The following is a 27,855-nucleotide window of genomic DNA, read 5'->3' as shown; positions in this document are numbered from 1 at the left end:
TAAAGCTATTTTGACTTGACTTGACTTGAATTAAAATATATATCTTTTTGATGAATTATGATAGGAACGGACCCAATGTTTTCCTTTTCAGTAGTGGGTCTCTTTTTTAAAATAATAATTGTATCAGTAGATTTATACACATTTGATAATGTTACTGTTATTATTAATAAAATGTGTAAAGCGCATGTAAACCAAAGTTTTTGGGGAGCTAAATGAAATAGACAATTTTAAGTTTACCTCAAGAGGAAAGGAGGAAACACTTGGAGCAATTTAGAGAACAACCATGTTTTAAGATGTAATTTGTTAAGTCAGTTGTGATATATGGCATGTTACTAGCAACAGTATTGCTCACTATTTGAAACTGTTTACAAAAACATGTATGTTTGCACCAACCGGTTGCTTCAGTTTACACATTAGTCCAGGCGAAGTACTTGTGAAAACGTAACTGTGTTGGACTTTACCTAAATCTATATAAACATTGGTAAAGCTCACGTTCAACCCGAAGGGCATCTCGGAGTGGGTGATAGATGAGTATTGATACTTTCCAAAATGGCTTGCTCCATCATCCGCTGAATGCTTGACTTTCAATAGCAGCTTTCTGTCAGGATGCTTCGTCTTGTTTTACTTTGCAAGCAGACATGTTTACAAGTGCGGCTGTACTTTTATGCTGTTGTTCAGCCTATTTTTAGAACCCATGTTACTTTTTCCCGGTCTAATTCTTCGTCCTGTTCTTATTCCTCTGGTAACAGCTGGATGGTTGGAATTTCTTGGCAATAATATGGCGTTGTACATGCTTTCACCTTGCTGTCTACAGATATAATGTAACAATTAGAAGTCATGCAGTTGCTATCATAGTGCACACTTTGTAAAAACATATTGTATTCGTATGATGTGCTACATTTTGTCATGATCAAAAGATTTTGATTTGAATATCTAGAGTTTGATGAAAATAGGTGTGGTTAATGTCATTCTTTTTGCATGGTACGGAGACAGTTTAAGCAGTGCCTCTTTTAAGTTTGCTGTGTTAATACACACGTGATAAAAGTGCCTCATCTCGTTTTAGGCACTGTTTATTTTATCCTGAATTCATCTGCTTTATGCCAAGGTCACTATGTTAATCGCTTCACTTTAAGACCTATAACATAATGTTTGTTTTATTTGGCAGTTTGTATGACATTACTTTAACTAACGTATTTACTGATAAACAGTGTGAAGGCCAGTCCTATTGGCTGTGTGGTGCTGGTCGAATGTGTTTCCTGGTGTGCAATTGGCTCAGAATCCCCTCAGTAGCTGTGTTAGTATTGTAAAGGTTCTTTGATCAGTCAGTCCCCAAGTGACCACAACAATGCCTGTAGAGCTGAAACTGGCAGAAGAATTCCTGCCTCCACAACTACCAGTGCCGAATAACCATGATTTGTTGGATGGTTTCTTACCACTGATTGTGATATTTAACAAAGTTTGAGTAACTGTCCAAAGTCCGCTCTCATTTGCAGTCTCTGGCTGCTCAGTCTATCCTCCTAGATCTAATAAATGATGGAGACGAGTCAGGGACTGTGATGCTCTTTCTACTTTATTGGAAAAGTGACACAAGGAATAGCAGAATCACAAGAGGTTACTAGAGAATAACGTGTTAAGTCGGAGAAATAGAAGATGATCCCTTGTGTAGAAAGTTGAAAAGTGACTGTTTCCGCCAATCAGCGTTGTTGCAGAATTCATCAAGTAGCATAAAGGCCAGGGGCAGTGCTACCCTGCAAGAGAGAAAAACAGACAATGCTGAAAAACGTACTCCTGGATGAATGGAAAGCAAAGCCCTACAAGCAGATCACTGGAAAACCATGTTATGCTGTGATAGAAGACTTCTTTGTGCATGGTGTGCCAACATAAGCTGGCATAATTTTGCTCCTCATGAAGTTGATGCATTGGACAGGGAATTACAGTTCAGATGGACATTTTTAACAGTATATCTTAGGGAATATGTCCTGATCTGAAAATGAATATACCAGCCTTTGTATTTGTTTAGATTGATAGATGTCTTGTAGTGGTAGTGTGCATGCTGCCTACTGAAGAGATTGTCATTTTTAGTTTATTTTGTAGTCCTGTGAATGCACACCTACAAATGAGTGTTCTTTGGGTCATGAGCACTAATGAAATTGGTTTGTTAGTAAGTTTGACTCATGTTTCGAATAAACGTCATCATATAGGCTTCACCCAATTATGGTCGCACACACTGGGGGGGGGGGCATGCACTTGTTTTAACACACATGGAAGTTGCCCTGAGCCTCTTCAGTCTATAAGTTGCTTTCTACAGTGACAGCCCGCTCATAAAAGCGTGTGTTCAGTCCTTCCCAACATTTACGAACAGGGCAGTGTTCTGTCTGTCCCAGCCCTGAAGAGGTTATATTTATTCACAAAACGCCGCCCCCCAGTCACACCTCTACCCTGCAGTTTTGCTTAGATAAGGTGGGGGGAAAGATTGGACACATTCAAGCCATATATTTTCCTTGCCTTAGCGAGATAGTCCGCTGTTGAGGGTGGGTAATCACCTAACATTTGCGTACTAAGATGGGAAGCTGTGTTGTACTCTGAATCAACCAAGCATCGAGGATGCTGCCTGTATGCTCCCGTTTCCCTTTGCTCTAGCCACCCTAGTCAAACACAGCTTCACTGATGATGACACCGTTGTTTCCAACAACAATTCGTGAGGCTCCAAGAGGACACATTACAACATGGGATACATAAATAGTATATTCACAAATCCTTGGCAAGATTAGTAAAGTCTGTATGTGCTGAAGATGGATAACACCACCCCTGCTCCTAACTAGGTTGTTTTCATTGTAGCACCACATTGGGCAAGACAGTAGCTATCATTACATGTAACAAGAAAGTAGTGTATTTTTCAGTTTTTCTGTCTTCCACAGTTGTGGGCAGAGTCTGGACCTATAACACAAAGTCAGAGATTAACAAATCAAGCTAGCTGACGGAGAGTGGTAAGTCAATCTACTTACACACACTGAGCGATCTCCGGAAAAAGGCATTCTCACACTGATCCTGATGAAGTCCCCACGAACCACAAGGACGACCTAAGGCAAAACAGGTCAACCAACCCCTAGGGGCTCTGCATCACTAACACGTCAACTAAAGCTCCATTTTTATTCCTTTTTAATGTTATCCCTTTCCTGACTAATAAAATACTTTCTATGGGAACTGAGGTAATTTTAACTCACACTTTTCACCACCCACCTATCACTCAAGGCTGCCATAAACCAAACAGTCTCCCTCCTGGTGGAGGACAGCAGATTACCAGGAGAACTCAGGTGATAAATACCTGAAGATGACGCTGCTCAGCCAACTGAAGCAACGGGGAATAAACATAAACTGCACCCTTTGTTAGTGAGGATGAGGATCTCCTTGGGAGACATTGGGAATCTGGAAAACTGACACACGTGATGTATTCCCTTTGATTGTGAGTCAAACACCCATTGAACAACAGAACCATGGTGTTGTTGTGATGGCCATTAAACAACAACATTATGTGTGTTATATTGCGGAATGTTATGTTATTTATTCTATGTCTTTACATGGCATGTAGGTAACATCAAGTCAGTGCAGTTCACAAAAAAGCATATCATTTTGAATCTATATAAGATGGAATTTGTATAATGTCACGTGGTTTGATTTGTATAAAAGGTCACGTCATATCACTTGCCTGAGGGAAATGATTATGCAAAATAGGAGATGTCAAGACTTTGAAGCATTTCTAGCAGGTATAAACATTTTTTGTTTTAGTTTGATATTTATTGAACATTTGAAATGATGTATTATTCATTTAGAATAGTGTATATAAGTTGTTGTTGCCTTTTTTATTTTATTAGGTGTTTTTAACTATCTGAACAAACTAATTTGATCTGATCAATGTCTGATGTGAAAGAGTGGTGAAGCTCGATTAGTTGAAATTGCCCTGCAATTGGTTAGAGAAATGCTTGCAAGCTTTACATTGGCAGTCAGGCCCAAGACGAGATGACTGCTCTTTCTGATGTGATTACACCAGCCATTCAAACTCAGTTAGCCAGCTCTGTGCCTGGGGTAGTTGAAGACCACACTGACAGTTGTGAACAGTATCATGGTTGCGTTTTTCACATCTCAACCACACTTGGCTGGTGTTAACCTCCAGTTGACAAGCAGTTTTTGACCAAACTAAGCCTTTTATCCCACTCTGCTATATATTAGACCTTTCTGTCCTATGGAGAAAGGAGAAGTGCATACATTACTTGTGGAATATAGCTCATTTTCACAGTTTCCTGCGAATGCTAAAGGCACACTTTCCCTTACCATCTGGGCACTTACAAACTGGGACACTTGCTAGTTGTGAAGAGAGGGATTTATGTTGTAGTTCTGAAACATGTAGACTCTGCCTCTTTATGGAGGAGTGAAAATGCACACTTTTAATCCTTTGGGTGGTGTGCAAAGACAACAATAGAATTAAATATAATAATACCCCATAACACATTTTTACCTTACCAATACCTCCAACTTTACTACAGTATTTTGCAGGATAATCGAAACTAGATAATGTTGTTGGGTCACTGTTCTTATTTTGCTCTAACGGACATAGATCACCACACCTTAACATATAGAAGGTATCCATCATTTATTTTAGTTGCACTTTCAACTTTTGGTTAGAGGTAAAGGTGGCCTCACCATTTGCACTGTGTTGCTGCACACTCTTTCCTAAAGCTGGACTTGTAAGTATTAAAACAGTATACTAGATTACAAATTACCCTTGGAAAAATGATTTTGCATGACAACTTTCACAGAAATTATTTTAGAACTTCTCAATTTATCCATTTTATTCATCTGTTAGATGTGTCTGTCATAGACATAAGGCTGGCCGGGTGCGTAATAATACTGTGCTAATGATTTGTTTTTATTAGCTGATGATTTCAATGCCAAAATTTCTAGCCTGATGTACAGTGATTCCGTCTACTGAGGAAGGATGGGAGAGGAACATATTGGCAACGTGGTTAAACAACCGCATACATCACCAAGAAAGGTTTATGATGTATTTGATAGATTTGTTTGATATGATTATTTAATTTAAAAGTAAGAGGCACGTTGAGTGTCCTTTAACAGCTCTGTTTACAGGATTGGCATAATCATACCGTATCAATAAACATAACCTTCTGGCAGTCTCCTAATTTCCACATTCACCCCTATGCTGGTTTACCTTTCCCAAGAATTGAAATAATTATTTGATGTGGCAGAAAGTTTTAATGGGAAAATAAAGATATGTTCCTAGTAACCTAAAATGTTGACAGGGTATATTGTTGAAATAATAAACACCCTCCAGGAGTTTTGTAACTGGACACAGGTGTTGTATGACCTACCCATCTCTACAGTACGCAGTAGGAGGCTCGTTTCTGACAGTTTCAGGATTGAGAGAGGCACCATCATGGGAGTCTATGTCCCCCTGCTCTTTGCCCTGGCCATGGAGCCACTGGCGTTCATGCTTCATAAGGGAGTGCGTGGCTGAGGATATACCGTCGGAGGCCACCCTAACATAGTCTCCACTACACGGATGACATGATAAAATATTTGCAAGCGGACCCTTCCATTCTCCCACGTGAATGTCGACTTTAGACACCTTTGGCCGAATATACGGACTGCAAATTAATGGGGGGAAATGATGTCTATTCCCATTATTGCAGACCCCTGATGCCCCATAGTTAAGGAAGTATGACAGGATCTGGTGGAGGGTAACCTGGGTAGGGCATGATCCCCGATGCGACAATTGCTGCCTTTATGGACACAAGAATCTTAATCACCTAAGGGGAGAGTGTCCATTGCTAACATTTTAGTACTTCTGCGCTTAGCATATGCAGGTGATTTTGAAGAGAGCCTTCTTTGTGGACCTTCGGTGGTTACTGGCTGCCTTGATCTGGACAAATAAAAGGCATAAAGTGAAACTAGAGACGTTATATGCCACACTAGAGGATGGTGGGTTGGAAGCTCCCAGTTACAAGCCCTGTTATGCCGCAGCCCAACTCCAGAGGCCCCTCCGATGGATACTAAATGAGGCCAACCCAGAACAGCGACTGGCAAGCACTTTGGGGCCTGCTCACCCTTGGAGTGGCTCTTGACTTCCCTCCATACTGTAATCTCAAATATGCCAGCGTGGACTTGGAAGAAATGTATATTTTGGGGAAAATGCAATATCCCTTATGTGCCTGGCCTGACACTCTGACCCCTCCCACAGAGCAGATGTTGAACTAGGACCTTCCCGGTGGACTCTTGTACAGCTGCTGGGTTGGAGTTTGGGGGGATATAATAGTGAATGGTAGTATCCGAACTTTTGACCACTTGATGGCCGGAGGCAGACTCGATCCAGTACAGTTCCTTTGGTACTCTGCACTGTGGTGGGGAATCTGAGGAGACTGGAGGGGAACCCTTGACAGATGGCAGGTCCGCTGGACCTGATGCTGACATTGGCCGGCATCAGACAGGCTATCTCATATACATACAGGGCACTATAAGATCACAGCCCTGATGAGAAGTTCCCGGGGCTCAAGGTCTAGTGTGATGAGAAATTGACGAGAAATTGAATGTGGAATTACAAGATTCCACATGGAGGAGGTGGTTGGGTTCAATAAAAACGATTATGCCGAATGCGAGGTTTGGATTTACACAATTCAATTATTTGCACCACACATACCTTTCTCTAGACAGAATAGAAAATGTTTCCCCAGTACGGGGAAGAGGTGTCCTTGATGACAACAGGTTAATCCAGACTTCCTCCAAATGGTGTGGCTGTGTCCAACAACTGAGGGGCATATTACCAATGTTAAGCGATATTTATCGCTAACGATGCTTAGCAACGAATTGTTTAACGCAAAGCATCACCAGAAATTATCGCAGATAGACCTTGCTATTATCAAGGTTTATCGCAAAAGCGATAAAAATCGGCCGCAATGCATGAATATCGCTGAAAAGTCAGCGATATTCATGCATTACCGAGCTAATGCTCTTAGCCATGTTATCCACCTACCATTGGATAACATGGCTTAGAACTGCTCAGGGGCAGGTGTTAGCTTTTGGAGATATTCGCACTTAGCGCGAATATCTCCAAAAGTTGGTAATAGGAGATAGCGATGTTAGCGACTGTTTTTTGTCGCTAACATCTTGGCACGCCCACTTTGGATGTCATTAGTGATAAATTTCACTGACATGCAAAGCGGGGCCCAAGATGGTCACTATCTCCTACTAGCTGTCGCTAACTGGTGTTAGCGACAGCTAGGTAATAGTGAGATCATTTTATCTCCGCTTTCTTGGCTTTTAAAGCCAAAAAAGTGGAGATAAACCCCCTTGATAATATGCCCCTGAGTTCTTCTGGCAGACAGTGTTTGCCTGTGTGTCAGATGCTTTTATGACACAGCTGATCGGTCTCCAAATGTTGACATTGGTATCAGCAAAACGGTGTATCACAATGACATAGAGGAGTGCACTCGCCCCTCCCGTGATTGTGTGGAAAAGGGATGTGATTCCATGGGCAAATGCAGAGGTATTGGTTTGGATAGATGATAGAGCACGGGATGGGAGATGTAATGTCATCGAGCAATGGAATTAGTTTTCAGCCAGTTTAAATGTGATTCTTGCCCCCAAGGACAATGCTACTACATCTTAGACAAAAGGCCACTTGTTGGTTGCAGCCGTGAGTAATTACTCCCTATTGGAGTGTTGTGAGGTTCTGACTCCTGATGTACTTTGATAATTGACGGGGCTGGGCGTAGGGGATTGAGCAATTTTTGTGATTGTGCTTATCCATTATGTTAATTTTGGAATCATAATGGCATGATTGACATAATCTGATTTTCATGATCCTTATGTTAAGCATCTGCAGGTATCCATGTTGTTGTACAGGCTGCTTACACTGAGTGACCCTTCATTGCGGTATTGTACTTCTTGTGGACTGGAACATATATATTACGATGATGCCATGCCAGTGGAGTACAAACAGATAATTATAAAATCAATAAAAATATATACAAAAAATACAGGTGGTTTTCCACTCCTGATATTGAGCTGCATATTTATGATGCCCAGGCTAAATGTGTGCATTTTCTATGGCATGGGCCGGGTCTGGTGGCTCATGGACTAATGCATCCACTACAGGGGCCTGTGTTTAGCCTCATGGTCAAAGGTTTAAATCCCGGCGGGTCCACTCAGCCTTTCATCCATCTGAGGTCGATAAAATGAGTACCATTGAGTTGGGTAACAATAAACATCTGTTATTCAGCGCCAAGAGACCTCTGGGTGAACGTGCGCTTTACAAATACACATGTTATGTTATAGGCCTTGGAATCTACGCGAACAGTGGAAAGGGAGGTGCATCGCCATATGCTCTGATGAACGCCGTGCTGCTCACATTGTTTATGATACCTGATGGGATGGAATCTGTGAGGTGTACAGATGGCGCAAGGTACTAGCTGGTGATTAGACATGGGTTGCTGAGGATTCCCTCCCATCATACACCAGTAAACAACCCATGGCTCCTCCTCATCTGAGAGCCAAAGAACAAACTACGGCTGGTTAAGCTGGTACCACACTCCATACATTTACATAAGTAATTGAAAATTCATGCCCACTGTACATATTGCATAGCATACCACACCATATAGAGAGGCACTTCCTATTGAAATTGGAGGCATAAGGTACCAGGCAATTCTCAGATAGAGACCAAGAAGAGCAATTAAATATGATCATTGACGTTTTGCTACTTGCAAACAATATTCTTTCTATGAACAGAAGTCGCTGGCATCTAAAATGTAATGTTCCAATGTTTGTATTATATTCTGGTGGGATTTACAGCTATTGGGTTGGTAGCTGATGCTACACGTACTACATATTTGCATAATAAGGCACCTAGTAGCATACCAGAGGGTTGGCACCTCACCCTTAGTGGCTCTTTTGAGTACCACAACAATATCCAACTTCCTGTGAGAGGCTATTCTGCCTTATCTCTCCAACTAGCCAAGTGTAGGAAGGTAATGTGCTGGACTAAAGGCCTGCTCAGGATAACCGGAGGTTGGATAAGGGACCTGATTTTCTGTATACTTATATGTTACTTACATGCCCCTTTTGACTTCCGCAGGGTCTCTAAAAGACAGTATTTACAATAAAGAGAACAAAGTATTTTGATCTAAATCACTTGGGTCTTATTGTTTTGTATTCCACTTGAGGCAGCCTTGGAATACATAATCGCCACGCATTGTCGGATTGCACATGTTACTCTTTCACTACCAAATCAGTTTCATAATATTTGCTCCTAAGTTTGGGCATTGCTGTACTAAATAAAGTTAATTCCACTGGATAGCAAAGGGGGAGAAGTACCCTATCCACCAAACTGATGATTCACCAGTTCAATTTAGAGATGGGTCGATGGTCATGTTTATGACAACTGTGCCCCTGAAAGCTCAGCAGGTGGAAAACTTACGCCAATGGTCCTAAAGACTAGATCCTATCAGTTTAAGTACATAGGTCCAACTGACCTATTTAGAGCAAAGGGTCTGATTTTTCTGTGGTCCAAAACTGGAAAAAAATTACATTTAAATTCTGTGAAAAAACTCCCAGGGTGTGAGAGTTATTAGTGTTTTGCTTTTTAAACCAATCTCTTGATTTAGGAGTTTGTTTTTGAAAAACAAAAAAGTCTGGTGGTTGGCCACCAGAAACTCAATGGCTAATTACAAACGATGTGTACATTCATAAGATCCATTGTGGTGGCGGCTCTTGGAAGGCATAGAGATCTTCACTGAGCCAGTGAAATGCTAGTGTGAGCAAGAAGGGCAGGCAGAAATGTGTTGTATACTTTTGTGTTGCCCTTCCCAATAAAGTATTGTGTGCATAGCCCTGAGTTTACATGTCATTTGAGATGTCATCAGTGATGTCATTGACCATGTTATGAGTGATGTAATATGTGATATCATCAGCAGTGCATTGCGGGAGCGCGAGTTATAGTTAGCTCAGGTAAGTATAATGGCTAAATTTCACAGGTTTTGTACAAGTGAAATGTCAGCCTAACTGTAACGTTACTGTAACCTGTGTTTTTTGTCTCTGAATTTCTAAGGTTTTTTTAAATGCTAATTCCTAACTATTAGATCCCTGAAACAGGTGGATTTTTCAGTGAATTTGTAGGTTTTATTAAATGCTAATTCCTAACTATAATGTCCCTGTATCATTTATTTTTTCTTGGACTTTTACGTTTTTTTAAGTACTAGTCACATTTGCAGAGTGGTGGAGAAAGGGGGCTGGGCCTCCTACCACCTCTCAGGAATTCCTTTGCGTAGGACTTACAGGAGGAACCAGGTAGGCTTCTTGGGCCCAAAGGTCCCTCATAGGTAAAGTGGACTACATCCCCCAATGGTGGAGGAAGGGAAGGTGGCCTGCGGCCACCTCTCAGCAAACACACCTCCTGGCATGTTCTTTTTGGGTGATGAAGTCCTGTTGATAAATCTGGTAACCCGTTTCAACTGTGAACAGTCTTGTTCACTGTCCACAGTCGAAATGTGTTACCGGAGTAAATAAATTGAGCACTGCAGTGTGATTCTCCTGAGAGTGTGCTTTATCTAGACTTTTGTGCTTTCTATTGTGCTCCTTAGTAAGACAACAACGGTCCTTAATGCATCAAGTAAACACAATATAATGAATTATAGTCAACAATGTGTACTATAATGAAAAAAGGTGTCCAGCCGGACACTGTATTTAATCAATATAAGGTATAAAAAGATATTGTGAGCACAAATATACAGTGGGATACAATCCTGTATCCAATACAAGAAAGACAAAAACAGAAATGGAGAAAGGGTTTTTTCCAGGCAAAAGGAAGAAAAGAGGACCCTAATAATCAGTAGTAAATCGTATCAGAGCTGTCCATACATAGCTAACACACAAATGAAAACACAATGGAAAACTTGTGTGTAACTATTTAACTTGTCGACGGCGTTTCGATCCCTAACAAATAGATACAAGGATCATCATCAGGGCTATTAATGAATGCCTGCATATTAAATACAACCTTGAAGCTTGAGGCTTGAAACGGGCCGGAGGTGTTTATAAAGTCGCCACTGAGGTCACAGGGAGAGCCGGTGTCCACTGTGTGGCTTTGAGCTACCGGGTTGATAGCTCGGGTGGTGCAAAAACCTGATGAATGGAGGTAACCGGTGTGGTGTGATGCGGAACAACCGTTAACCACAGCATGGCTGAGAGCGCGAATTGTCCGATAAGTCTGATGGGATTTTGCTGCACGGGTTGGCAATAATGAACGCGGGACCGCAGAAATGTTGTCCCAGTCGGTGAGCTTCTGGTAGGAATGATGCCTCATACACCAAATGGCGAGTGTTCGCGGGCTGCCGTGTGCTGTGTCGTAGGCAGGAACGATGCCAGCGTGCCTGGTAGCCCGCGAACTTGATTTTAACTTTACTTGTTGGATTGCTGCAACCACACTATCCTTAGTGACAACCAGACTGAAATGGAGATAAAGGATAGTGTTTACCGAAAATATTAAAACTGAGGTTAGCTTCAGAATGCATGCTTTATTCCTTTCTTATGTATGGCACATGTATAAGGCTGCATATTTCAGAAGTGTTAAACCTAGCATCCTTGGATTTGTTCCCCCTTTTTTGCCTACAACCCTCTTGTTTTCTGACTTCGTTTTTGCTGGCTTTAGGACTCTGCCCAGTTTACCAATGCTAACCAGCGCCAAAGTTCTTGTGCTCTCTTTTTAAAAACATGGTAGAATTACCTTATAGACCTAGCTGTAGGAAATTCACTTTTCAGGTCGAAATCCCTCACTCCCCAGAGGTGACATGCGTCATCATTTGAGATGCCCCTCTCTAAGGAAAAACCTAGTTCCTTTGAGGGCTACAACCCCCTCTCTGAGAAAGAAGAGCTCAGGGATGTTTTGGTGTCAACTCTACCAGGATTTTACAAAATCCACAAGTAATGAGAACTTCGGGGTCCGGCAGTGGAGGACCTAGCAGGTGCCAAACGGGTACTTAGCTAACAGGGTGGTGTGCCATATTGCTAACACCCCCTCCCGAGATCCATGGTGTCTTAGACTTTAGCGCAACTCAATAAACTCGGTTCCACTCCAACACTCTGGAATCACAGAATAAGTTTTTGTACTTTTTTACATATTTGACCCCAGGTTAGGGTGGGCCTTAGCGCGCCCATACCACCAGGGCTGTATGTTTCACCTCACTTCTTTGCTCCTGACAAATGCCTGATATACCAAATCACAGAGGCTGAAACATGTTGACCTTACACTAGGATAATACCGGACTTTTAATTTGGTCCTTTATCCTACACCTTTTTAATTTAGTCCGATTGGCAAAACAAATAAATTCTTTTTTTGACTCAGTTGTGACTTTTTTAATACCACTTTCACTTCACACTCACAAAAAAAACACCAGCTCCGCAGTAACTCTGGCGCGCAGCACACCAGGGTGGCATTCGGGCACTCCCGTTGGGGCCCGATGATAATGCATGTCACTGACTAGGTCGGTGAGTGAGGGCCTTCATTTTAACCTATAGAGGTTTTCTTTGCAAATGACTTAAGACATAGTACTAGCATACTTGCCAGCTCCTTATATAGTCCATTCCAACAGTAACGCTACTTTGTTGTTCTATTGTATTTTGACCCGAGGGGAGTAGGAGCGTTTTTTTCCTTTCCCTTCCTCTCTTGTTGTTTCAAGTATCTCTGAGCAGCCAGGGCTGTGGGTCCCTATCTGATGAGTATCAGAGCAGGATATTTGTTTTTTATCAGAAGTAAGGCATGAGAGAGAACTGTTTAGTTTGACACATACAACTATTGTCTGTTAGTTACATATATTTATTTATTTTATTTATTTATTTATTTATTGGTATATTTGTATAGCGCTTCACTGTCACCCCAAGGGCACTCCTTTGAATTTAGGGTGGCAAAACAGCAAGGCTTAGCTTTTGATGACACAGTTGTGCAATCAATTTTGAGTACACCAGGCATAATAGACACCTTTCAAGTTAGACCTTCAACACAAGGCGATGACTGGTATAAACTTCTGTTGCTCAAGAAATCCCACTCCTGCATATATATACACGGGGCCATCATGACAGAATATCTGAGAGGAAACTGTGCACCAACAGGGTTAAGAGTCACCAATGCACCACGTCTGTTTTGGAGGATAAGCTGTTCCTAACGGATTGGTCTCTTGTGGTGTAGCGCGGCACCCGCGACTGGTGATCCTTATAATTAATACAACCAAACATATCGCAGACACAATCCTCATTGAAATACAGACATTGGAATCTCAGATAAAAGTTACCGAAGTGGTCCACCACCACCACCCTAGTGGTGGCCGCAGGGACCCTTTGGTTATCCCAATTTACCTCCACATGGGCACATTTTCCCATACCAACAGCAACCAAAGATTTTTCCAAACAATCCTTTTTTAGGTTAGATCCAGAGGAAAACGGCGGTACCAACAAGCCCAAAAGCATGGGCCGCCCCTACCGGCAGCACAAACAACACTGAGCATGACGGAAGCCCAAGCAGGGACCAGTAACGAGACGATTTAGTCATCAATCTCAGTCAGCGGCAACTGAAGATGGAAGAACATGCCCTCTTGAACAAGTGATTAGGCTTTGTTCCCTCTCACAGAGGTGACACCTTCGTGATCAAACAAGAACCTGCGCGATTTTTTCGCAAGATTCGTCTCAATTTCTTTTTCAGAGATAAGACACAAGAGATCCATGAGGAGACTGACACCAATACAGGGTTAAAAAACAAGTCTACATTCAATCCTCCTCTGTATCAGATTCCCCCCCAAGATTTGTCCTTTGAAAAAGTGGTCACAACTCAACCACTACCTGTGAGGGGTCTGACAGACTATATCAGAATCTGACTAGAAAGAAATGTCAAGCTATGAAATCACTTACAATCAAACCAGCAGACAAGGGTGGCGCCATTGTGGTATGGACACCACTGCCTACCGCACTGTTTACGGCAACTTGCCGATACCTGCTTCTAAATAATCAACAAAAAGAGGGGGGGGACAGAGGAGCGAGTTATGGTCCAGTGTCCATGCTCCTCTCACATGACAATTAAACTAAAGAAGGACACTGTTCCTAAGGTAGGGTGCTAAAAAAAACAACAACCATAAAGTAAGAGAAAGAGCCTAGGTACACAAAGGGACCCCCACAAAATAGGAGAAAGAGCAAGTCTTTGCTCCTGTTGCCCTCACACACCCTTAGGGATGCCATGCTTCATCATCAGGCATTTGCTCCTCGTCGGGCCCAGTGCTGAAATGCCCGACAGGTCCCCTGAAGGGTCACTTTAGCAGAGTTCTTCTTGGGGGAATGCCAGATGGTGCATGTGGATGTGTGGTGTATGGGTCCCTAAAAGAGGGTGAGAGAAGTGTGTGCAAGATAGGTAAAAATCAAACTGGGGTTGCTAAATCAAAAAATTCGGGGTGGGGAGTATGCCCAGATAAAATAGATTAGAACCCCAAGGGTAAAAAATTACCCCGACAGGTATGATATGCCTGTCGTCGACCAACATGTTTTGCGCCTCTATTGGCTCATGGACGTTGGCGCTTCTTCAGGATCAAAACGATATAGTGAATTGCACATGAATAGAATGATTAAAAACAAATACCCTCATGATCCGTCAGGCTGCACCATCTGCCTGTTTCCCATACAGGGGATTTAACCCTTCTTTAAAAACACAAAAGCTATGATTACAATAGGCTTTGTTTCCTTGTTTTGGGTTAACACTTTACCCCACCATGGAAGAAAAGGAAAAGTTTAAGCAAATGTGCAATAGCAAATTTCCCCAAATGGCATTTTGTGAAGTCAATAATAAACAGAATCATATGTAAATAGGCAGATGTGACATTACTGGTTATGAAAATTGTAATCTGACAATTGTAAACTGACAATTTATCCAGGCCCATTGTATTCATTGATTGTGACTAGAACTTACATAATGATTTTGTAGAGCTGTATGTGCATGAATAGGTAGTATATAAATAGATACAACATTCAGCAATGAAAAACAATAAGTCAACATAGGATAAAAAAAAGCTATGAGATAAATGTCAGAGAGGGCGAGTCAGTGTATGATTCAATTGATATGAAACCCACCATGGGTGATGACACAATTTGCACAGATTAGGCTAGGGGTGCAGGGGCAATTGACCAATCACATTTCTGTCAGTAGGAGAGTTAGACAGGGTTGTGTTTTCGCTCCCACCCTATTCTCCCTTTATATGAATGGAGTGGCCAGCTTCCTGCAAGAAGAACCAGCAGATGCACCAACTCTGAGAGGTGATAAGGTACCAACACTTTTATTCGCAGATGACACACTGCTGGTGTCAAAGACCCCAGTGCGGTTGCATCGTCTACCTAAAATGTTCATCTCTTTTGCCTTAACAGGGGGTTGGTTATCAACAACTAAAAAAACTAATTTATGGCCTTAAAACCCCATAAGTCCTACAAAGGCAGCCCCTTGGTGGGTGGGCCTCCTTTGGAAAGAGTTGGCACTTTTGATTACCTTGGTGTTTGACTATCAGATAAAATGTTGTGGCAGCCCCACCTAAAAAGATGCTAAATGGCCACAAGAGGGTAATGGGGCTACGTGGAAAGGAACATCGCTCTTCACATAGCAGACCGGTGGCCCCTGCACTCCAGGTCTACGATGCAAAGGCAGTCAGTGCAGCACTGTATATAGCAGAGCTGTGGAGATTTGATAGGGTTCACCATCTCCGCAGACCTGACCATACATTTTTAAGGGATCTAGGGCCAGATGTAGGTAGGATTGATTTACCGATTCTTAATTACCGAATTTTACCGATTCGGTAATTAAAAATCGGTAAATCTGAGGGGTGGGTATGTAGGTATTCCAGATGTGCTGGAATACCGAATCGGAGAAATTCGGTATTTACCGATTCGGTAAATACCGATCGGTAATGCCCATTCATTCCTATGGGCTTTGAAGCCCATAGGAATGAATGGGCATTACCGATTCGGTATTTACCGAATCGGTAAATACCGAATTTCACAAGGGTGCAGGGGGTGTCACTTTGACACCCTCTGCCCCCCCCCCAAAACCGGCTCGGCTGCCATGTGGCAGGTATACATGCCCTAAGGGCAGGTCTGCCTGTCATATGGCATAGGTGTGCATGCACACATGTGCATGCACACCGGAATCGGTATTTTACCATAAAATTGGATTTGATGGTAAAATACCGATTCGGTAAGGCTTTTGGGACTCTGAAGAGTCCCACCTACATATCAGATTTACCGAATCGGTAAAAATACTGATTCGGTATTTTACCGAATCGGTAAATTTACCGAATCGGTAAATTTACCGATTCTGTAAAATAGAGCCCCTACATACCGAAAAGCCATTTACTGGTCGGTAACGGCCGGTAAAACCCTACCTACATCTGGCCCCTAGTTATTTTGCCTCACTAGATTCCCCTCACCTCCCTCATGGGTAGGCGATCAATTGGTGACATTGTGAGGCTTCGCCCGCGGCTCTTTTGGGCTCGCATGAGGTGGTCCCCAGAGCTCCTACCCTATGCAGAAGCCTTATCTGATGTCATCCGGTTAGACACAAGTAACAAAGTAGGCTGAATCTCCATTGTTATGAAGATGATGTCAGCACTAGGGCTCCAAGCACATTGGGTTAAGCAGGACCCACCTAGGAAATAAGATCTTAAACGTCTTTACTGGAATTGGGTGGAACAACACGAAGTTAGCAAACAAAACCACATAATTTTTATTTCCACAAACTGACCAGCTACTTAGAGCTCTTTTCAGATATAATTATGGGTCCCTTGGGACCGGATGTTATATATGCTTTTTAGGTTTGTCACATTTCCTGTTTGTGAGACAACAGCTAAGTGGCACCCATGCAATCCAAGACCAAGGGATTGCCCATGTTGCAAGGCACCAGTAGAAAGTGTTGCCCAAGTTATGTTTGTTGGCCAGTGTTAGATCTGGGGGTCTCTAGTTGGCAATTGTATTCACCTTTGCCCAAATAGGGACCCTTACTTCTAAGTCAGGATAAGGGGATTACACTCCTAGATAACCCCTGCTCACCCCCTTGGTAGCTTGGCACGAGCAGACAGGCTTTTGTCAGAGGCAGTGTGTTAAGCATTTATGAATATACACAGTAATACCATGAAAACACTACAGATGGACACAACACAGGTTTTATAAAAATAAGTATTCTTTAAATAGACTTAACACAAGACCATAAACGACAAAAATCCACAATCCTACACTTAATGTTGACTTAAAGATGATTCAAGTTGCTTATTTCAAGTTGATGATAAATGCGCCAAAGTTCTCAACAAAGTACATGGATGCGTAACGCAAAGTAAACAAAAGGCTCGCAAAAGGGGAGATGCATCGGTTCCGTGGCCCAGGGGAGCGGTTGCGTCCTGCCTCAATGCTTGCGCAGAGTAGGGAATGCGTCGTGATCTTTACCGGTGCGGAGTTCATGCGTAGATTCTCGGCCTGTGGGCCCGTTGCGGTGCGCAAGATGGCGCCTTGATGTGATGCGATCATCCAGTTGCAATGCGAGAAGATGGCGCTCTTGATGCGGTGATGCGACAATGATGTGAAGACGCCCTGGCAGGCTTGCGACGACTCTGTACCTTGGAGCCACGACAGGCCCTGCGACACGTTTCTCAAGTGATGCAATAGCGACTCTCTCGATGGTGTCACGCTTCTCCAGTGATTTTCCAGCAGGCAGCTTCGATGAACACACGCTTCCAGGGAGATGCGGCAGCGGCACGCTTCTCCAGCGATGCGATGATTTCAGCTGCGGCAGCGACACATTTCCTCTTGATGCGTTGTGGTTCCAGCTCCCAGCAACACGCACATGTCTATAGATAGAATTCCCAGCAAGGAAATTCACAGGGGGAGCTGGAGGTGAAGTCTTTTGTCCCTGAGACTTCAGCAGGAGGCAAGCACAAGTTCAAGCCTTTGAAGAATATTCTGCAGCTTCCTTTAGTTCTTCTCCTTGGCAGAAAGGTTTCTTGTTCCTAAAATCCTTGGGTCTGAGTCCCAATATTTATACCCCGAAATCCTTTGTTCTCTGAAGGCAGAGAGGCCTCTGCTTAGTCCAAAACCGTTTCTGAGCACTTTGTTTACATGACTCTCTTCTTTCTTTCACTGTGCAGGCAGAGACATCAGCTGCCCCACAGGAGGTGGAGCCAGCACAGGGGAGGGAAGATACAGCTCTGGAGCACTTTGTTCACAAGATTCCTTCTCTCCTTTCACAGTGCAGGGCAGAGACTTCAGACAAGCCGCAGGGGGTGGAGCCAGCATTGTCGAGGGAAGGCCCAGCCCTATTCAGGTCCAGGTGCAACTCCTTCCTCCCATCTAGATGCAGATCTCTCTATTCACCAAGGGGGTGCCCCAGCCTGTCTCCTGGAATCCCCCAGCCCTGTCACTCACAAACCCAGACAAGGAATACACAACCTAGCAGAGGCAGGCCTGGACAGTTAGGCAAGAAAAAACCTACTTTCTAAAAATGGTCCAGAATGTTAAAACCAACTTTACTAAAAGATGTGTTTCATCATTCAGAGTTCAGGCATACTAAATTCGAAGTTCCACCATGTTCCCTGAGTCAGCTAGGATTATAAGAATGTAATAATCCAACTGCACATTCTGGCCTATGGAGAACAGGTAGCCTTCAATAGTGAAACACTAAAATGGCTGTATTTCACTATTAGGACATGATACACACACCAGGGAATGTCCTACCTTAGACTTACAATGCACCCTGCCCTTGGGCCTACCATAGTGGTGTCTGATATGAAGCAAAGGGATAGTTTAGGGACAGGCAATTGGGTGTGCTTGGCTAAGTCGACATGGCAGTACTAGACTGCACACAGCCTTGCAATGGCAGGCCTGAGACACACTTTACAAGCTGCTTCCATGGGTGGCACAACCAGTGCTGCAAGCCCACCATCAGCATTTGATCTACAAGCCCTTGGCACACATGGTGCACTGTACTAGGGTCTGACAAGTAAATCAAATAACCAATTCATGGAGTCACAAATCAGTACATCAATTTAACATAGGGAGCACTTGCACTGTGGCACTGAATAGCAGTGGCATAGTGCTCAAAGCATATAACCAGCAAAAACATATCATAACAGACGAGGCAATCCGTTAAAAAATGGAAGGGAGATTCACGCCAATGATGTCAGGTCTTACACGTGTCCCCTACAGCTGAAATGTGCGGAGAACAACCCTTCCCCTTGGGAGTTCTCTTCACTAAGTCGGAAAAAACTGGACAGACCATCAGCTTTGGCATGTTCTGTACCAGGGCGGTGTTCCACCGTAAAGTCCATACCCTGTAGGGAAATGGACCACCACAACAACTTTGGGTTCTTACCCCTCATCTGCATTAGCCATCTGAGGGGCCTGTGGTCGGTCTGAACACGGAAGTGAGTCCCAAACAAGTATGGTCTCAACTTCTTCAGTGCCATTCTTCTGCTGGGGACCCTGCCCGCCTGTGCCGGAGTGTCCCATGTGACCCTTGTGGACCCTGGTACTGACCCGGCGGTCCGCCTCCTCAGCAAGCTTCCTAGGATTAGTCAGCCTACTATCAATCAGGTGCTGGCGTAGCTCAGGAAAACAGTTACTGGACAAGTGCTCCCATGCAATTGAATCAAGAAGCCCCTGAAAATCATCAAATTTGCTACCCTTCACCCAAGCATCCAGTGCTCTGCAAAAAAAGTTACATACTCAACATACGTACTGTTAGGAATCTTTGTGCAACCCCTGAACCTCTGTCTATATAACTCAGGAGTTAACCCATACCTAGCCATCAAAGCATCCTTCACATGGGGATAAGAATTATGAACATCAGAGGGCAAATCTAGCAGTGTGTCCCGCCCCTCACTCAGGAACGGCCCCCATAAACCCGTTTCCCAATATTTCTCAGGGACCCGGTGGGAGGACATGGCTACCTCATAGGCCTTGAACCACTACCACCCTTGATTCCGCCTGCACTGGCGGTGTGCTGCCACCAGAGGAAGAAGCTTTAAATTGTTGGCCTTTAGTTCCAATTATCTCAGAGCCATATCATTCTCTATTTGGATTCTCCTTTCTTTCAGAGCCAGCATTTTGCTTTCCAGCTCCAGTTGCCCATTCAATTGAAGTTTTGACATCTCCATTTCGTGTAATCTTTTTTTTCCCTGCCTGCCAACTCTTCTGGTGACAGGCCTTTGCCCAAGCCATTGTTGCCCTCCACCTGCTCAGTTTCCAGCAATTCCTCAGTGGCTTTCTTTGACTCTACCCAGGCCCTAAGCACCTTTTGGTAGTGTGCCTTGACTCTTGACTCTACATCCAGTCTGGATAAAGCAGAAGCCCTTCAGCTGGTTTTGGGTGTAGCTCTCTAGTCGCTCTTCTTCCAATTCTATTTCGATTCCATCAGAGACTATAGAGGCTGCCCTCTCCATATTGACTGTACCAGACATGACTTGTAAAAATGGAGATTTCCAGCAAAACAAGAATCAAAAGTACGTGGTTGTGCTATTGGTCTGCACTCACTAAGAAGTGTTCACCAATCACTGTACATGAATCACAAATGCAAATTCGAAATCCCACCACTGCCACCAATGTTGGAATTGGGGGTCTCTGGTTGGCACAGGTAAGTACTTGTGACAAGCAGGGACCCTTTCCTCTAGTCAGGACAAGGGGATTACCCTAAAAAATAACCCCTGCTCACCCTCCAGGTAGCTTGACGCGAGGAGACAAGGCTGTTCTTAGGGGGGTTGAAGGTTAAGAATTTGTAACCACATACAGTAACTCAGTGACAACACTACAAATGGACACCACACAGGTTTTTGTATGAAAAATAGATACTTTTATGTAAGACTTAGCACAATACCCAAATAACAACAAAAATGACCACAATACTAGTAGCAATGCAAAGTTCTTGATAAATGCGTAGTTTTTAAAGTCTGGTATGATTCATACTCTCTGTCCGGCTCTTACGGCAATGAAAAAGAATACACGAGAGTCTAATCAGCACAGCGGACGCTTCAGTCCAATGCGTAATCGGATGGAGTTTGAGTTGTACACAGCACCTTTAGAGATGCGTCGGGAACGGACGAGGCGTTGTGAAGCGAAGGCGATGCAAAAGCGTTGTTGGCCAGTCATGGGGCGAGCTCCAGCTCGTTGAAGTCGTCTGTATGAGGCGTAGAGCGGTGAGCCACGTTGATTGAGGCAGACGGTGCTGGATGCCATGCATTCAGCTTACGATGCAGCGTGCGAGCCATACTGCGGGAGTTGCGATGTTCAGAAAACAGCGTTTCCAACAGCTCACTTCGAGGCGGATGAAGTCCACTGGTCCTGGGACTTCGTTTAGGGGACAAGCTCGATTCCAAGCCCTTGGAGATCTTTGGCACAAGCAAGAAAATAAAGTCTTTTGAAATCTTTCACCTCTCCTTCAGCAGCAAGGCAACCACTGCAAGCCAATCCCCCAGGTAAGGGACAGTACTCCTCCTTCAGCTTTCCCAGTTCCTTCTCGTCGGGCTGAGGTTTCTTCTTGTCAATTCAGGATCTGATTTCTTGGGCTCAGGGTCCCAATACTTATACCACAAATCTTTTGTTCTCTCAGTCCAGGGGGGCTTTGCCTAGTCCAGCCCAGTTCTAGAGCACTTTGTTGACATTATTCTGGCTTTTCTTTTCAGTGTGCAGGGCAGAGTCATCAGACGCTCCACAGGAGGTGGAGCCAGCATTGTGGGGGGAAGGCACAGCCCTATTTAGAGTCCAGGTGCTCTCCTCCCACCCATCTGGATGTAAATGTCTCTATTCACCACCTGGCTGCCCCAGCCTGTCTCCTGGAATTCCCCAGCCCTGTCACTCACAGAAACCAGACAGCAGATACACATTCTAGGACAGGCAGGCTGAAATGGTTAGGCAAGCAAAGACCAACTTTCTAAAAGTGGTATTTGCAAACACTGAATATTAAAGTAAACTTTACTAAAAGACGTATTTTATTATTCTGAGTTCAGGCATACTAAGCTTGAATTTCTACCATGTTCTCTGAGTCTGCTAGGATTATAGAGTGTAATAATTCCAGCAGCCCATTCTGGCCTATGGAGAACAGGTACCTTGCAATAGTGAAAAACAAAATGTGCTGTAATTCAACATTAGGATATGCCACACACATTAGGGCTTGTCTTGCCTTAGACTTACAATGCACCCTGCCCTTGGGCCTACCATAGGGGTGACTAATATGAAGTTAAGGGAAGGTTTAGGGACTGACAAGTGGGTACACTTGCCCAGTCAGCATGACAGTACCAGACTGCATGTAGGCTCTGCAATGGCAGATCTTAGACACTCATTACAAGTATGCTTCTGTGGGGGGGGGGGGGGCACAACCAGTGCTGCAAGCCCTCTAGCAGCATTTGGATTTACAAACCCTGGGCACTCCTGGTGCACTGTACTAGGGTCTGACAGTAAACCAAATAAGCCAATCATGGAATCCAATAAATCTAGCAATTTGCCCTGGGAGCACTTGCACTGTGTCACTGGTTGTCAGTGGCACAGTGCTCTGAGCAGCAAACACCAGCAAAACATATGAGGCACAGCAATAAAAATGGAAGGTAGACCCACGCCAATGGTGCCAGGTCTAACACTCGACAACATCAGGGGCATTTCTTGCTTCTACCCTGGCCCTTAGCGCCTTTTGGTAGTCATCCTTTTTAGAAATGCCAGGTGTAGCTACTTTCAATTTCTTGCAGAGATGCTTGAGCTGTTTCAAAGTATAGGTTTCCAACCTCTCTTCCTCCAATTCACGATCCATAGATGCAACAGATGCTGGTTTACTCAAGGTAGTAACAACTGGGAGTTTTCAGGAAAAAACTGTTCCAAGTAAAAAGATTCTAAAAAAAAGTATGTGGTCGCGTTTGGTCAGCACTCACTAGTAGTGTACATCAATTACTGTATATGAAACACACAAATTCAAATTCCAAATCCTCACCGCTGACCGCCAATGTTAGATCTGGGGGTCTCTAGTTGGCAACGGTATTCACCTTTGTCCAAATAGGGACCCTTACCTCTAAGTCAGGATAAGGGGATTACACTCCTAGATAACCCCTGCTCACCCCCTTGGTAGCTGCAGACAGGATTATCTCGGAGGAAGTGTGTTAAGCAGTTATGAATATACACAGTAATACAGTGACTACAGATGGACACAACACAGTTTATGAAAATAAGTATTCTTTATAAAGACTTAACACAAGACCACAAACGACAAAAAATCCACAATACTACACTTAATGTTGACTTAAAGATGATTCAGGTTGCTTAGTTCAATTTGATGATAAATGCGACAAAGTTCTCAACAAAGTAACGCAAAGTAAACAAAAGATTCGCAAAAGGGGAGATGCGTTGGTTCCGTGGTCCGGGGGAGCGGTTGCGTCCTGCCTCAATGCTTGCACAGAATAGGGGATGCGTTGTGATCCTTACTGGTGCGGAGGTGATGTGTAGATTCTCGGCCTGCTGGCCCGTTACGGTGCGCAAGATGGCACCTTGATGCGATGCGATGATCCAGTTACGATGCGAGAAGATTTCGCTCTTGATGCGGCGATGTGATGATGATGCGAAGACACCCTGACAGCCTTGCGACGACGCATGTGCACGTTATTACCTCTAGTCTCCATACAATGTTGTCCTGAGGAGGGTTGGACAATCTTAAAAGGTTTTCTGGGGATTGCAAACTGGGGCTAACTGAAGAGGCCCCTCACTCGGAAGCTTTGCAACACCCCTTCATATTCTTTTATAATGTTTTAATGTATGTTTTATTGTCTTATGTTGTGATAACTGCTTTATTGCTGACCTGCTGAATTGCACACTGTACCCTTGCTGTAGTTGTGTACCAGGATGAATTGTTTCCACTAATTTATTTGTAATGTGTTGCTGTTCGAATTGACCATGTTTAATCCTCCTCTTATTTTAGATGCTTTATAGCTTTCATGACAGGAGCTGCTCGAAATAAAGCTTATATACATATACATTTAATTAGCCAGTATATCATAGTTCCACCATTCGACTGGCTTTTTATATTAGTCCTCTCTGTAACAATCATGCTCTGTATGAGCCGCCTCTCCATAACTCACAGGAGCAGCTATTCAAAATAGTTTCTGCTGTTTATCGGGCACTAGACACTCAATACTGCTATTCTCGATCAGCTATACCCATATAGTTTTGAACATCGATTGAATCATAGAAGGTCAAGGTTATTAATCAAGGAAGCCAGTAGGATGACATACCGAACATTGTAATATTACAACTAAAATGGCAACCAAAGCATGATATTGAACCAAGATGGCACAGCCCTCTCCTTGCCTCCCTGTCACCCGCCAATAGGAGCATCTTTTGGATATTTTAAATGAAAAACTCAACCATATTGCATTTATTTATTTCTCAGCAATTGATAAAGGCATTGGTGCTGACACGCGTTTTGCTGAAACAAATTGAGAAATGCGCCTGAGAATTCCTGTACAGTTTTTCCACCCCAGGGAGATTAGTTTTGTGTGTGTGTATTGATATATATAAAATATGTATATCTGCACAAATATATATAAACATATATATATATAGAAACATAAATATAATATATATATATATATATATATATATATATATATATATATATATATATATATATATATATATATATATATATATAAATGTATATATATATATATATATATCAAGAAGTATGATGATTGGAGTTGGATTCCAACAGACTCAAGGATTTTTGTTCTAAGAACATTCAGCAATATGGATCAGATTCTGCTCAAACAATGACATACCGATACCACAGATGATTCAATGAAATTAATAAACACCCTCATTATTCACGCTGAACAGAGATTTTTGCCAGCAACTGAGAAGATCTAGGATCTAAAAAAATCCTTGGAAATATATCAAGAAAAAGAAGAGGGGAAAAAACGATCAACTAGAGAAAAAATTTTGAGAAGCATGAAAAAGAAGCACAACTTCAAAAATGTAAAACATTCAACAGGTTCAACACAGACTACACCACTGGATGAATGTACACCGTTTCCAGATGATTGGATGCAATTTATAGCAGACAAACAGTGGATCAAATGCTGGACAATGGGAGACCCCCTTCAAGCTTAGAAAGCTCTGACGTCAGTTCAGGGGATGAAGGACCAGTTACAGTGCAGTTCAAATTGTGTTTGCCCAGAGAAATGCACCTCTTCTGAATGATAACCTGAGTGAGAGGCAAGGAGCTCTAACTACTGAAATCAAAAAGAACAAGGGGGAGCAGTAAAAGCCAAAGACAAAAGTGGCAAAAGTACAAAGAAGTGTACAGCACAAACATATGCATTTCAGAGGATGATTTGGTAATCAACTTATGAACAAAAAGTTTGAACAATATGTATAGAAATTTGCTAAATAATGGTCTCACATTTTGGTCCTGTACAGAAATAAATTTACCCCCAGCAATAGTGACTTTATATACATTTTGAAGACACTATTTACATTTTTTACTGACTTAAACAATTTGTCTTCGCCACTCCGATTGCATATGATCTATTTTAAATGTATACCTACAAATGAATTGTGGAAAAATGAAAATGTATATTCTATGTACTTTTATGGTTAAAAATAACCGAAATAAAGTTTAATGAATGAATGAATTTTGAAGAAAATGAAAAATAAAAAAAATACTTTGTTATGAAAACATACACCATGAGAAGGTATAGTGCTCCTCAAATATGTATAACTTTGATAACAGAAGATGTTGCTCCCATGAAAGTTCTATATAGCCTAGAAATGGAATCATGCACATCACTGATAGTTGAACATTTGGAATAAATATCATATTAGGAGTATTGGTAAATAATAGGAATTGAAACGCATGAATTGATCTTCATTAGTTGTATACCAAAATCAAAGTTATGCCCACAACTTCCACAAGGAAATAAATTAGATCTGTTTCAGGAATTGATGGCAGAGGAATTAAGAGATATATATCTAAAAGAGAGAAAGAACTGTTGCCAACAATGGAGAAATATGGCTGTAGAAGACTGGTGGGGATTAAAAGATCTACAAAAAGACAAGTACATTGCCATAAAAGACTCTGATAAGGGAGAAAACATAGTGGATCGCATTAAATAAAATGAGGAAGTAAAAAGACAGCCGAATGTTCCTAACTACTATGAAAGATTGGAAGAGAATCTTACTAATTAAATAATGATGGAATTTTATAAACAACTGCAAGATTGGCATAAAAGATGGCTGCTCAAAGATGAGGAATTCCAATATTTGCAGACGAACCACCCCCCAACACCAAAAATATATGTATTATTAAAGGTATATAAGAGTCTAGAAAATCCCCCAGGATGACAAATTGTGAGCTCCTATGATGCTTTATTTGACAATGCATTCAGATTTGTCGATATCTTTTTCTTCCCATATGTAGCAAACCTCCCAACTTATATCAGGGACTCAATGGACGTTTTAAATCACATTAATGGCATTCCATGGAAGACAGAATATATAATTCCCATAACTGCATTGTAAACCAACCAGCTGCACTAGTATTGTATTTGCCAACAGTGTACATCCCAAGCCATTGAAATGGAATGTGCCCTACAGAGAACGTTTAAGTCTTAACAAAAATTCTTCTGAGGTGCAGGAGTTTATAACTAAGGTACAAGAGATGCTCGTTAAAGAGACAAGGCTATCCTGTATCTGTTTTTGTAGATGCATTAAAGAGTGAAAAGGCACGAAACAGAGAGGATTTGTTGGTGCCTAAGACTATCAAAAAAGATATACAAGAAAAAATAACAAGATACATAATGGATTTCAAACCTATAATACAAAAATGTCAAAAAGTTACAATTTGAGTATAAAATGAGCAATGAGACAATTGATTATTTGGACATTTAAGCGTACATTGAAAATGAAAAAATGTGCACAAAACTGCATATTGAACCAAATAGTTGCAATTTTTATTTATTTGCCTACAGTGAATATTCAAAATCACTGAAATGGACAGTCCCCTATTGTTATTTTTAAGTATGGTACTTTACCACAAAAAATGTATCAAAATCTTGAAGGTTGAGAATTAATATGCATCAAAGGAAAAGTTAATTTTCTATTGCATTTTTGAAAATATCATAAACTCCTTTGTCGAAAATATGTTTTATATCATTTTATTCTGTATACAAGCATTTCAATTGTGAATTACTAGAGACATATGGCACGCAGTGTTCAATGATTTAAAACAGGGAATGACATATGCAAGCTTGTGCTTAAAGGAGGGGGGAATGGGGGATGTTGACATTTAAATAGACAATCTAGACGTTACCACTCTATGGCCCAGTGGATGGCGCCGGCATCTACTCGTAGCGTTTGTTTGGCATACACGGTGGAGCAGGCTGAAAAAAGAAAAGAAAAATATTTATGAAGATCAAATACCGGACTGTACCATTTTTCCTATTTAAACCTTTAAAGTTTCTGCCTATGGCTTAGCTGCCTCAGGAACAAGCATATATATACATTAATGAAGATATTATATCTATATATATACAAAAAGGAGTTATCATCAGTGATGTCATTTGAGATGTCATCAGTGATGTCATCAGTGATGTCACTGACCATGTCATGAATGATGTAATATGTGACATCATCAGCAGTGGATTGCGGGTCCGCGATATATAGTTAGTGCAACTAACTATATATGGAATTTCAATGGTTTTGTGTGAGTAAAATAAGGTTTTTTAAATGCTAATTCCTAACTATATATGGTCT

The 27,855-nt window shown here is 42.2% G+C and overlaps 1 long non-coding RNA gene across 1 annotated transcript; it reads right to left on the bottom strand.

Annotated features, from left to right (window-relative positions):
* Positions 1 to 1,552: 1,552 nt before the first annotated feature.
* LOC144768911 (uncharacterized) lies at positions 1,553 to 27,855 on the bottom strand. The gene is made up of 2 exons (XR_013598651.1): positions 27,413 to 27,855; positions 1,553 to 1,748 (listed from the first exon to the last, which is right to left on the bottom strand). It is a non-coding gene; the product is annotated as an uncharacterized LOC144768911 (long non-coding RNA).

This window comes from Lissotriton helveticus, chromosome 7, assembly GCF_964261635.1.
Source record: "Lissotriton helveticus chromosome 7, aLisHel1.1, whole genome shotgun sequence".
NCBI classification, from domain to species: Eukaryota; Metazoa; Chordata; class Amphibia; order Caudata; family Salamandridae; genus Lissotriton; species Lissotriton helveticus.
The sequence above is the reverse complement of the archived record's forward strand: the minus strand, read 5'-3'. Positions and strand labels throughout refer to the sequence as shown.